Genomic DNA, 14,758 nt, shown 5'->3' with positions numbered 1-14,758 from the left:
CACACATATACACACACGTACATACACACACATAGTACGTAAAGTAGCCCAGTCACATGGTGAGTGTTCAGTAAATATTAGCTATTATTTCTTGCCTACTATGTGCTAGGCTTGTGACATACATTATCTCATTTAATATACACAACAACCAGGTGACATAAGTTTCTATTATTACCCCCATTAAACAGATGAGTCAAATGAAGCTCAGAAAGGTTAATACACATGCCCAAGGTCATACAAAACAAAATGGTCTATGCAGGACTCAAATCCAGATTGATCTGGTTCCAAGTCAATATTTTTTATTATGTAGTGTTTATTCTAATTGTTTTTATTGTATATGCTTTGTCTTTCCAATCAGACTATAAACTTTCCAAGGACAAAATCTATTGTCTTATAATACTTCTAGATCCTCTGTTCTCTTCATTGTAATCCTTAGTTGTTTGCCACAAAGTTGGCTTTTCATAAACATCCACTGACTTGAAAGGTACTTTTTGAGTTAAGCCTAGAAACTATCACCTTCATGTACAAAGGAATTGCTTCCCTTATTGCTGAACTCATGAAAAGGGTTTCCTGCCCATGACTTACCAGGCACCCTGACCATTTCCTCCCAATCCAGCCTGTAAGCTTTTTATACTTCAGTCCCTTCGTACTTATTCGACTGGGTGTCCCCTATGATAAGAGACACAATAAGGAGAAGGCTGGGACTTGAAGGGTCTTAGCGTTTCAGTTTTAAATTCTATTCATTCATTCAACAAATCTTGATTGAGCACATACTATGTTGCAGGTACCTTTGTAGGTACCAGGGATACAGATTGTCCAGAATGAGACTGCATTCCCTATATTAGTGTTTCCTAACATGTGAATCCTCATCCTGTGGAAAAATAATACTTTCCACACTTTTGAAGTGAGGTTTTGGGCATTAGATGTGTTTGGATGAAGATAATGAGATACACACTTCTAATAGAGCTTAAGAGTTACGACATGCTCAGTTACAAGCTATTTTTCCTCTACAATCATGACCAGCAATATTACAGATGGTAGTTATTCCATTAGCCTGGGTCCCAGAATAAGGATGGTATAGAGAAGAGCCCCAGCCAACCAACAAAATGTATGAGGAGAAATAAACTTCTGCCAACTCAAGCCAATGTAATTTTTCAAGTTATTTCTCACTACAGCATAATCTAGCATACCCAGATTGTTACAAAGTGAAAGGAGTAAAACAAAACAGCATCCCATTCTTTTACAACCTTTGCTATGGATTTAGTAATAGCTGCTTATTGACTATTGGGGTTTGGAAGGTTGAATATTGGCACACTTGAGGGGAAACTGCTATGAACAAGCCATAGCTATGGCAGTGCCCTCACTAAAATAGGCAGTACCTTTCCTATAGAGTGCCAATAAAAACAAACATCAGGATAATTAAATTGTATACACATATCTGCATAGATCAGGTGAACATATAAACCAAGAGAGCTAAGTTTTGCGTGTTTCTCTCACTAGCAACCTGGCAATCAATTTCTTATGCTGAACTATTTCTTTGGTTTATTTCTATAACAGTAGACTTCTTGGGAAACTATTCACAATACTTGCTCCAAGTAAGTATTTGCAGCCTTCATAAGTCATCGTAACTCCATAGCAGGCTGTGGCAGCCATGAGAATGAGCCTTAAGACTCATCAACTACAAGAAGAATAATTGACCAAGAGCAACAGTTGTTGTCCTCTGAATCAAGCACAGCATTTGTTCCAAAGTCACACTCTCTACAAGCTGCTCAGAGTTAAATGCAGCAGAGAAATTTAGGCAAGTCCATCCTGGGGAGACACAAGATTCATCTGATGACTGACTCTCTAAAGCTTTGTCAAATCATCTTCAGAGTGTTCAGAGGTGTAAGACATATCTACTGGACTGTACTTAACTAGGGGTCAGATTTAAATTGTGGTCTTTTAGCTTTTACTGGCCCCTTCTCCATTTTCTCTCATAGGTGTTTTCCATAATAAAATCTTTGGACAGTTAATATCACCTTGATATCGGTTTTTCATGGGAACTTGACACACATAACACAATTTGCTGGCTGTCAGTCTTTAAGATGTCATACTTGGGGCCTAGACTTGGAGGCAAGAGATCATGTCCACTTATACCATGCATAGCTCTCAAATGAATGCTCCTACTAGAATGCAGTCCCCTTGAGAGTACAGACAGAATACATGTTGAGTCCACAATGCCTGGTCCAGTGCCTAGCACAGAGTAGGTACTCAAAATATTTTTGTTGAATCAATAGGTCAATGAATACTTCCAAGATTAGTAAATTGTCAGATATACTTCTCAGAATCCTACAATTCTAGAAGAGAATTTAAAGACCATTTAGTCTATGTGGGAACAAACTTATTTTATATACAGTACTTGGAAGTCTATTCTATAATGAATATAAGAAATGAGATACTATTACTCTTAGACTTATTCCAGAATTTCCGAATATTTTGGTCAGGAGTTTTTTCCTTATGCCTAATCTCATTATTTGTCAGTGCTCTAAGGTATTTAATAATGACCTCTCTTTATATCAGAATTCTCTTTATAATAGCCTTTCCTATATTTATATTCACTGATGCATGTATTCATTCATCACACACTGAGTACCTTCTATGAGTCAGGCACTGCGCTAGGCACTAGAGACACAAAAATAAGTAAGACGTTGTTCCTGCACACATCTAAGCATACAGCCTAGTGAGGCAGACAGATATTAAATAAATAATCAAATTAATAAATATGTATCCAAAATTTGCCACGACTGCTATGAGGGAAAATAACAAGGAACTGTGGTAACATGAAATGTGGTAAGATAATTTAGGTTGGGGGAGGAGTTTGACAAGGTCATTCCATGTGGTGATATTCAATCCTGGATGCTATTACCTTAATTAGTTTCCTTGAAAATAGTCTGTGGTCTAATCAATCCTACTAAACATTTTATTTCAGTTCACATTCTTCTCTTTCTACCAGAAATGTTCTTCTCTATGTGGGGAGAAGCAATAGACCCTAGCAATGGATTGGCTGTAGGGTTGAATTTTTTTAAAAAAGAGTCAAGAATGACTTCTAGGTTTCTGACTTGAAATTGGATGGATGGTAGTGGTGCCATTCCCTTAGATAGACAAATCCAGTTGGCACTACCTATAAAACATAAGCTGCATGTAACCACTTTTTACCACACCCACTGCTATCACTCTAGTCCATCATTTCCCCTAGACTGTTGGAATAGCACCGAGATTGATCTCTGTGCTCCCACTCTGGCCTTCTACAGTCTATTCTCATCACAATGGTAATAACTCCTTTAAAAACCTAAGTCAGATTATGTCACTCCTCTGCTCAAAACCTTACAATGACTTCTCATCACACTTGAAACAAAATTCCAATTCTCCTATGGCCTACAAGTATGTATATGATCTGGCTCCTGGCTACCTCTCTAACCCATTTCCTGAAACTTTTCTTCTCACCTACTACTCCCCAGTCATTATGCTTTTCCTCAAATACACGAAACATATTTCTACCTCAGAGTATTTGCACTTACTATTTTCACTGCGTGAAATATTCTTCTCCCAGATACATGGTTTATTCTTTCTTTTTGTTCAGTTTTTTTCTTAGTGTTTTCTCAGAGAGACTTTCTTCCATCACCCTATCAAACACAGTATCCTCCCCATCACTCTCTATCTCCTTGGTTCACTTTGTTTCAATATGCTTAATTTTATATTTTATGTACAAAACACTCATTAGACTTCTTTATTTGCTTTTTAAAAATTATTACTCCCCACCAATAAAATGTAGATACCAGGAGCCAGAAATATGTTCACAGTTAAATTTTCTATTACCAAGAATAGTGTTTGGTACCTAGCGGGTAGGAGCAGGCATGGGTGAAGACAACAAGGTTAGGTTTAGATGTGCTGATTTGGACGTGAATTGGGGACATCCAAGCTGGGATGTCCAGTAAGAAGCTACATAGTACAATCTGGAGTTCAGATCAAGCTGGAGCTATAAATTTGAAAGTCATAAGTATAGAGATGGTATTTAAAGCCATGAGGCTGAATGAGATAAGCTAGATAGGAGTATACAGTGAAAAAGGTGAGGATCCAGGACTGGGTCATGGCAATTACCAATATTAAAGACTGATATGATGAATACCATCCATCTTTATTTTTCCTTCAGCCTCTCCCAATTCTCCCTTTGACTATTGGATGTCCATTTCCTGTAGGGTTGCCTTGATTTGGGAGGATGCTGGATTTAGAAAAGGCAATACTTCTATATATGCAAAATAAAACCCACTTTCAGAGGGAAACTCTGAATATTCTAAGGGATAAGCCATATTTGAAAAGGATCCATCTATTGAAAATATGTCTGAACAATTTTTATTATGGTTCATGATTTGCAGTTGCTTAAGAAATCTATTAATACAACTGTTACTGGGAATTCCACTAATATTAAAAAGTCAAGCATATGCCACTGTAACCACTGGATTATCCCTGGACTTCATTTAGTCTACTTCCTGTGTTTGTTCTGCCTTCTTTTTAACTAGAGCACATTTGAAACATCCTAGAACAAACTAAACCACTTCTTACTCTTCAGTGTCAGGAATCCAGCTAGAGGCAGATTCAAAGATACAAGCTCCCCAAAATGGTTATTCAACTTTGATAAGCAAATATATTATGATCACCTGGTATGTTTACTGGGCCATTGTTTTTAGAGGAATGAAAGCATTAATATTGGTCATTTAGCCAGTTTGGCTTAGGTTATAAGAACAATGACAAACCAGGAGCTTTTAACTTTGCTGGACGTTTTGAGAAAATGTCCTTTAAATTATTCAGGGTCCATTTGTCTCCATCTGAGAGTGCACAAAGTGTCAGATTAATTTTCAACAGTTAAGAATTAAGGCTCTAGAGTGTCTCTGGGATCAGAATGGGCAAATTGAAACATACTAAATTGATGACACCTGGGACAATATGCTTTTTATGTCGGAGGCACAATGAGTTGTCAAGAATTAAGCAGTGCGAGCAGAGGACTCATAGAGGCCTGGCTGCCAGTTGCTTGTGAGTCATGCCCTAAAGAAAAAATGGATGAGGTACACCTTCCAGTTATAGAATGATTACAACCTGAACAATGCAAAGATTCCTTTGGGCCACACACAACTACCAAAGGCCATAGAATGGTACTTGGGCTTTTCATAGTTTAGAGAACCTTGACTGCTGGCCCCCAAATTTAGCATGAGCAGAGAAGAGGTGGTTTGTTGAAGGTTACAACCACCTGAGAAGTTAGAATGAGAAAGTTCAGGAGGAATGAAAAATAATATTCCCTTACCTTTGGATTCTGCTTTTTCATTATATATAGTATGTTACAGTTGATGAAACTGAGGCACAGGGAGAGTTAAGTGACTTACCCATAGTCACACAACCCATAAGTGAGAAAACTGGGATTTCAATCCAAATAATACTTTTTTTTTTCACATATATCACATCAAACATTTGTATTTTTAAACTTCATTTTTTGACGAATTCTTCTGCCAAAGACTTGCCCAGAAGCTAAATAGATATAAAAATACATATTATATATAAATTTTATACATATATATGTATATATAATAAAAGTGGAGGTGATCTAGTTGAAAGGGATGCTCTAAAGCTCTATGAACTAGGCCTCAGTTACTTTTCCCACTCCTTACCCCAGTCACTGTTTGGATCCTGAGGCATCAGTATTAACCTCTAGGGTTTTGAAAAATAAAATAAATAAATAAATAAATAAAACAAAATATGGCATTATTTCACTTGAGGATGTGTGCACCTTTTTTACGTAGGTGCTAGATTGGTAGAGAATTAGGATTAGAAATAAAGGCCAAGTTCTGGAAAAGATATGGTCACAAGAGCAGGTTATGAGATGTCTGCAAGCAAGGGTGACAAAAGAGGAGTCAGAGTAGGGTTGGCATAATAAAAATATGAGAAACTGGGTGCCAGGACAAAAGCTCAGTGGGAGAAAGGCATAGGGAAGGCATAGTAAAACTAATTAAATATTAATAGGTATAAATCAAAAGAGGCATTTTATTTACTCTATTTGGAAATGGTTGTGGGCTCCTAGATATCTCTGCTGTTAGGAGTAGATGCTGTGTGATTTTTAAAGGACAGTAGGCTTGCTGTAGCAGCTTTGTGACTTTATTCTCAGCAGCCGTATTCTTATCTATTCAATAAGCCTCTGATCCTGTTGGTGATACCATAACCCTGCGGGGTAGTTTGGGTCTCCTCTCTAGAGCTAAGGTTCCATTCTGACTTAAAATGATTTATACTCTTGATAGTCTTTGTTGCCTCTTTACCAGTCTTTCTCTGAGATTTCTTGATCTCTCTGGCACTGGTACTGGAGGAGAGAACTTCTGGCTCATAGCATGATAGCAGACACAACTGCTCTTACTATATCCATTTGACAGATGAGAAAACTGATGTCCAAAAAAGGTGAATGAGTTGTTCAGAGTGACACAACATTCAGTGGCAGCATAGATATTTGAATTAAAGTTTCCTGATTCCTAGGTGATCCTTACTTAAGAACAACAATATTTTGTTACCTCAAAACAATATTTTTTTCATAAATGATAAGAGTTAATTTAAGCATTCTAGGACCCAAAACAGATTTTCTGAAAGAGAAAACCCTTTCTACATGGTTGTTTTAGATTAAGTCCATAAGCCAGAATCTCTTACCAAAACCTGAACTTCAAGCCAGAACCAAGTACTTACGTTTCCAAACTCCAATATCAGTTGTTTCTTTAGTCATGACCCCAACAAAGTTATTATTCCTTTTTATTTAAAAAAGTATCAAAGTTTCACATACACCTACTATAATAAATCAACTAATTCTACATGGTATCTTAGGTCAAATAGCAGTCTTTATTCCTCTTTTTTCACCCAATTTCTTATTCCCATTAAGAAAGCATCTTCAATTATTAATATTTTCACTGTCAATAAACTATCCAAAAAAATAAATTGAGAAAACAATCTGATTTACCATAGCTATGAAAAAACTTATGAATAAATGTATCCAAGGAGATAAAAGACCTGTGTGCTGAAAACTGTAAAACATTAATGAAAGAAATTGAAGAAGACACAAATAAATGAGGAAATATCCCATGTTCATGGATTGGAAGAATTAATATTTTTAAAATGTCTGTACTACTCAAAGTTATCTACAGATTTGATACATACCCTATGAAAATTCACATAACATTTTTCATTGAAATAGAAAACACAATCCTAAAATTCATATGGAAACACAAAAGACCCCAAATAGCCAAAGCAATCTTGAACAAAAAGAACAACACTGTAAGTATTATACTACTTGACTTCAAGGTAGTATAGTATACTACAAGGCTATAGAAATCAAAACAGCATGATGCTGGCATAAAAACAAACACATAAACCAATGGAACAGAATGGAAGGCCCAGATATACATTCATGCATTTATGGTCAATTGATTTTTAACAAAGGTCCCAAGAATACACAATGGAAAAAGGTCAGTCTCTCCAATAAATGGTGTTGAGACAAGTGGATATCCACATGAAGAAGAATGAAATTACACTCTTGTCTCATACCATCTACAAAATCAAGTCAAAATGGACTAAAGACTTAAATGTGAGACCTAAAACAGTAAAACTATTACAAGAAAACAGGATGCAAGCTCCATGACATTGGTCTGAGATACAATATTTTGGATATGACCACAAAAGCACAAGAAATAAAAGCAAAAATACACAAGTGAGATTATATCAAACTAAAAAACTTCTCCACAGCAAAGGAAACAATCAACAGAGTGAAGAGCCAGTTTACAAAATGGGAAAATATATTTGTAAGCCATGTATCTGAAAAGGGATTAATAGTAAAAATATATAAGGAACTCAAACAACCCAATAGTAAGCAAACAAATAATTTTAAAATTGCGTAACGGACCCAAATAGACATTTCTCAAAAGAAGACATATATATGGCCAACAGGTATATGAAACAATGCTCAAAATCAGTAATCACTGGAGAAATGCAAATTAAAATCACAATGAGATAGCACCTCAACACCTGTTAGAATGGCTCCTGTAAAAAAGATGAAAGACAACAAATGCTGGTGAGAATATGGAGAAAAGGGTACTCTTACACACTGTTGGTGGAAATGTAAATTAGTAGAGTCATTTTGGAAAACTGTGTGGAGGTTCCTTAAAAAAATAGAAAAAGAATTCCTGTATCATCCAAAAGTCCCACTACTGGGTATATGTCCAAAGGAAACAAAATCAGTATGTCAAAAATATATCTAAACAAAGACATGTTCATTGAAGTATTATTCCCAATAGCCCAAATATGGAATCAACCTGTGTTCATCAATGGATGAATGGATTTTTAAAATGTGGAATATATACACATTGAAATACTATTCAGCCGTAAAAAAGAAGGAAATCCTGTCATTTGCGAAAACATAGATGACCCTGGAGGATGTTACATTAAGTAAAATATGCCATGCACAGAAAGACAAATGCCACATGATCAAACTCATATGTTGAATCTAAAAATGTTGAACTCATAAAAGTACAGATAGAATGTTGGGTAACAGTGGTTGGAGGAATGGTTCAGGAGATGTTAGTCAAAGGACACAAAATTTCATTTAGATAGGAGAAATAAGTTTAAGAAATCTATTATAAAAATACAGTGACAATAGTTAATAACAATGTACTCTATTCTTGAAAATTGCCAAGGGGGTAGATTTCGTGCTCTCACCACAAAAGATGATAAGTATGTGAGGTAATGCATATGTTAGTTAGCTCAATTTAGCCATCCCAAAATGCACACATAGTTCAAAACAACATGTTGTACATGATAATATATACAATGTGTATTTGTCACTGAAAAATCAATAAATAAATAATAAATAAAAATAAGTTAAATATATTCACTCTGAGTTTTTTGTTAACTTTCATTTTAGGGCCGGGTTTGGTGGCTCACACCTGTAATCCCAGCACTTTGGGAGGCCAAGGAGGGAGGACTGCTTGTGGCCAGGAGCTCAAGACCAGCCTGGACAACATGGTAAGACTGACCCTATCTCTACAAAATATAAAGATAAGTTAGACAGGTATGGTGGTGCATGCTTTTGGTCCCAGCTACTCAGGAGGCTAAGGTGGGAGGACTGCTTGAGTCTGGGAGGTCTAGGCTGCAGTGGGCCATGATCATACCACTTCACTCCAGCCTGGGTGACAGAGTGAGAATCCATCTCAAAAAAACAAAGAAAGAAAAACAAACACACAAAAAACTTGTACCTTAGATTCAGTGGATACATGTGCAGGTTTGTTACCTGTGTATATTGCATACCGCTGAGGTTTGCGTTATGAATGATCCCATCACCCAAGTAGTGAGCATAGTACCCAATAGTTAGTTTTCCAACCTTTCCTCCTCTCTTCCTTCCTCTTCTAGTAGTTCCCGGTGTCTATTTTTCCCATCCTTATGTCCATGAGTACACAATGTTTAGCTCCCAATTATAAATGAGAACATGTGATGTTTGGTTTTCTGTTCCTGTGCTAATTCACTTAGGATAATGACTCTGATTCTTTTTATGCATATATCTGTATCTCCAAATTTACATGTTTGTATTGCTGACTCATAGATTTTCAGTTTTAGACAGTATCTATTGATTTTCCAGGTTGGAGGATGAAGATTTGGCATTCTTTTTTTTCCCTACCCACCAAAAACATACACATTTTCCATCTCTTCAAAATCTCAGTATAATTGGTTTAGATCAGTGTTTACATTATTTTGGCAGTATCGTAACCTTTGATTACTTTGACTTTGTTGCACAAGTTCTTATTTTCCCTGCAATTAATAATTACTGGAGTTTTTTTGTTTGCTTAATGTAGTACATACTTATCATTAATTCCACCCCAAATTTTCTCCAGTTGTCAAAATCTACTCTCAAGATAGTATGCATCAATTATTGAATCAATATCAAATTCATGGAGAAGTTTATCTCAGAATCTTCTGTTCAACAATCTGGATAAGTTGTCCTCTCTGCTTTAATACACCGTGTTAACATTGATTTCTCCCTTTAGCTTCAACCTGGAGATTCCTCTGAGATCTCTCCTATGTTTCAGATCCTGTTTCATATATTACATTTTTTTTAAGTTAACCTCCTCATTTTGGTGGAATATATCCTTCAGTACCTACTAGAGAAAGTGTGCATGGAAAGAAATTATTTTGAGATCTTTCATGTCTACAAATATATTTATTCTACTCTTTGAGTAAACAAGATCATACTTGATTAATAGTTTGGGTTGCTAAATTAGAAATATTTTTTCACCAGATTTAAAAAACATGGCTCCATTTTCTTTTGTTTTCTTGTTTCTCTGTTAAATCATTTTCATTCCTCTATGCTTAATATATGACCTTACCCTACCGCATCCCAAAAGCTTGTAAGATCTTCTATTTGTACCTAATAGTATAAAATTTCATAATAATGTGCCTTTCTGTGGGCCCATTTTCATTCATTGTGCTGGGCACTAATTTGGCCCTTTAAATATGGAAATTCATATGCTTCAGCATGGGAAACTTTTCTTGTTTTATTTTACTGATGATTTCTTCCTTTCCATTTTCTCTGTTCTCTCTCTTTAAATTTTGTATTATCTAGATGTGGGCCTACTTAATTAGTCCTTCAGTTTTCTTATTGTTTTTCTCTCTTATTTTCCATCTTTTGTCTTTGCTCTACTTTCTGTGAGATTTCCATAACTTTATCTTCTAATACTTTCACTCATTTTTGCTGTTATGTTTGAAATTTTCAAAGGTTTCATTGCAGCTGCTCTCTAAATGTTGTTTTCTTCTTTTTAAACCATCCTTTTCTCATTTCATAAATTCAACGCAAATGTTAGCTCTCTAATGTTATTTATGGTAGTATCTTTTTTTTTGGGAGGAGGAAACTTTATTATCCTTGTATAGCCTCTGTTCCCTCCACATTGCCTTTAACTGTTTCTTTGTTTTGATCTGTCTTTCAAGTTATAAGCTTTCATCAAATCCTTGTGATACTTGGTTCTCTGCTCATATATAGCCCAGCTAAAAAGCTGATTTGAAGTTCTTACAGCATGAATGGGACTGAGAATTTCACTATAGGTAGTATAGTCATATGTCCTGGTAATACCAGGACAGTCCCAGGTTATGCTTATTGTTCAGTAATAACTAATAAAGCCTCCTTTTACTCAAAAATGTCCCATTTTGTAGGATAAATTATATGGTTATCCTAAATACAAAGTGACCTGCCTGGGCCATTTGTTAGAACATTTAGATGTCAGTATCTCTAGGTTTTTCCTCTTTGGGTGGTCAAATTTCCCAGGGAATGCTCTTTCAATTTCCTACCTAGAGGTAAAGACCTGACTGCCAGTGTTTTAGAAACTGCCAAAATATAAAGTTCAAAAATTAAAAACATGATTCCTATATACAAATCTAGGGTCAAACAGATTCAAATAATATTTTGAGAAGCTGAACATTATTTATAGTCATTTAAGAAGAAATTTTAAAGTCAGATTGTTAGGTTACATATGCAACTGGTGAATGTCCAATAAGACAATTAAAACCAACAATCTTTAGAGTTATATTTTCTAATGGACAAAAATTATTTATATTTCTCTTGGGTAAAATCTTCAAGTAAACATAAATCTTCACTGAGTTTAAGAGAAAATAGTAAGTAACGTCAAATAGAGGTATATTTCCCTGAACACTTAAATCGTCCTTGGATGGGCTTGTTAAACAGTGCTCTATATAACATAAAAAAAATGTGCTGCAAATTTTTAGCCTTATTTCAACTTTTGGATCCTTTTTCTGAACAGAATCTAGAAGGAAGAAAAGGCTGGGATTTCAGTATTCAGGATTCATTTTATTTAATCCCATGTTCCTTATGATATTCAAGCTGTCAGCTGTTTATGGCATTCCACAGTCCAGATACCCTCTGTTTTACCATCTCTAGAGAATAAATCTCTAGTTTTCTGCTGAGGTAGAGGGGGCAGCTGCCTGGAAGCATGGAGTAAGTGAGCACACTCGGGGATTTACTTTTTAAACAGCTTTCAATCAATCTTCCTTATCATAGCTTCCCCTTTATCCCCAGTTTCAGAGGTACAAGTTGCCTCCAATTGTGAGCCTTTTGATGATTCTGCATGGCGAACCAGTTTGGCTCTCCGCTTTCCCCACTGACTGTCTAAAATTCATCTTTCTTAGGTTTGCTAATTCACTTAACCTTGATCTATTTGCTTTCCATCTTCCAAAATATTGCTCTTGTATTCCCTCCAGTTCTCTCTATCCTTTTGGGCTTTATATTGTTTTTAAAAATCATTTGATTGTAGTTCAGAGGCATTTCAGGTTTGATGAACTCTCCAAGGTCAATATCTTTGGGTCTTTCCTTTTAAAGTGCTCAGATTTCCCAGAGAACGTGATTCTAATCTCCAGCCAGCAGTATAAAAATCTGGTTGCCAACATTTTGAGAGCTGAGTATGGGAAGAAAGCAGGAGGTTTCTGACTTCAGTATGCATAGATTTACTCAATCCTCCCAGTTTTTGTACATCTCCCTTGATGTCATCTGTATTACATCAGAAGCTTTCCTTGGACCCAAGACATGGGGGAAACTCTTGGAATGAAATTAGGTCCGTGTGTTTAATTTACCAGCACCTTGAGCCCCAAAGTCTTATTTTTTATTTCCTTCTTAACAAAATCTACAGGGATAATCATAAGAAACATTTGGTGCTCAAACCATTGACTTCGACAAAACTAAATGTCTGTTTTATGAAACTGAACATTTTATTCATTTCCATATCACAAAATATGCACAACTAGGGCTCTGTTAAGTATATGCAAAAAACATACAATAGTACCTAGTACTTAATAATGTTAATTTTTTTTACTATTATCTGAAAACAAATGACCAGTTTAATAGTTTGATTTCAATGAACTGATGAGCTGCACTAGCAGACCTCTACCTCCAGTATGTTAAAATACCAATCTATTTTCATTTGCTTTTCACCGTATATTAAAATTAATTTGATAAAAAATATGATGCAGTCACCTTAATTTGGTCTTTGAGCCCTTCTGCTGTGTGCCCTCTATGCTATGCTACCTGCCTGGTAGCATACTTGGAGAAGACCATTGCATCCAGGTAATTTCCCACTCTGAGAGTAGAAAACAGGTTCTGAGGTCAAATTAATTTGTGTAAGTATTGAATAAGACAGAGTTAAACATATTTCCTTATTGCAGACTATTTAGAGCTTTTAATAGACTAGTGGGGAGTATGACTCTCTAAGAAGAAAATACAGCATGCTCTATTTCCCAAGCTTTTTGACAATGTAAACTGGGTTGTTTTTGTTTTGTTTTTACTCTTGGGAGCATCTCATGAGACTAATTACACATAACACACTTTGGGAAAGGCTTCATTAAGAAAATAGATACTGCCATCTTGGTGGCTTTTCAACATCAATCTCTTGTTCATGTTTCCTTTCACTCTGCCCTCAAGCAAAAACGATTAAATTTACTAACACGTCTTAGCAAAGAATATGATGGAAGGATGGAAGCTGTCAAAAGGTTGAGTGGTCTGAATAAATGCTCTCTTTCTTTAAATTGAAAGCCAAATGGAGGAGAAAGAAAATCCATGGAGACAAATGAATGGAGACCTTAAAGACCTTCTGAAAAATGACAGGAAGAAAAAAAGAATGGCTAGTCAGGCTTGGAAACCAACTACTGAGGCTGCCAAACACTCCCTAGAGAGAATAACAGCAATATGAGCTTGCTTACTCTTAAAAAAGTGGAGGATGGAGTCTTGCTCTGTCACACAGGCTGGAGTGCAGTGGTGGGATCATAGCACACTGTAGCCTTGAACTCCTGGACTCAAGCAATCCTCTCGCCTTAACCTCCTGAGTAGCTAGGACCACAAGTGCATACCACCACATCTGGCTAATCTTCATTTTTTTTTATACAGAAAGGGTATCTCTGTTGTCCAGGCTGGTCTGAAACTCCTGGCCTCAAGCAATCTGCCCGCCTTGGCCTCCCAAAGTGCTGGGATTACAGGCATGAGCCACCACGTCAGGCCAGGTTTTTTTCTTTTTAACACTGGTTTATTTCATTTTTCCTTCCAACAATCCGGTGAGACTGATACTCGTTTTCTCCTCATTTTACCAGTATTATTGATACACAGAAAATTTAAGTAACTCGCATAAGGTTACATAGTTAGAAAATTTCAGGGCTTGCATTTGAACCTTTTTGTTTGCCTTCATTGATGATGCTCTTAAACACTACATTGAATTACCTATCGGAGAAGATGATGGTAAAAGAGTCCACCATCACAATTTCTGGGAAAAGACAACAGTTAACTCTAGGGCTAGTCCAAAGCTAATCTAACTGACACACTCTCAATTTTAACCACAACATCTCTTCCCCTAGAGGGAGGCCCAGAACTTTATTCAGTTCCATGGCTAGTTCTCGCATGTGAATATGGTGACTGCAAGATTTTCTTTACCCAGCTCTCAGCTAGCTACCAGACTGGAAAAAAAAAAAAAAGCAAGAAAGAAAGAGAAAAAATGAGATCAAACTAAAATGTTAGCTTACTGCAGAAAATGGCTCAATGAGGCAGTATAACGTGGCAGTTAACCCGTAGATGCTGATGCCAAACTGCTTGGCTTTTCCACATATTAGGTGTATGATCTTGGTAAATTCCCTATTTCTCTGTGGCTCAGTTTTATTGTCTATA

This window comes from Pan troglodytes, chromosome X (assembly GCF_028858775.2).
Source record: "Pan troglodytes isolate AG18354 chromosome X, NHGRI_mPanTro3-v2.0_pri, whole genome shotgun sequence".
In the NCBI taxonomy this organism is placed as follows: domain Eukaryota; kingdom Metazoa; phylum Chordata; class Mammalia; order Primates; family Hominidae; genus Pan; species Pan troglodytes.
Note: the sequence above shows the minus strand (reverse complement) of the source record.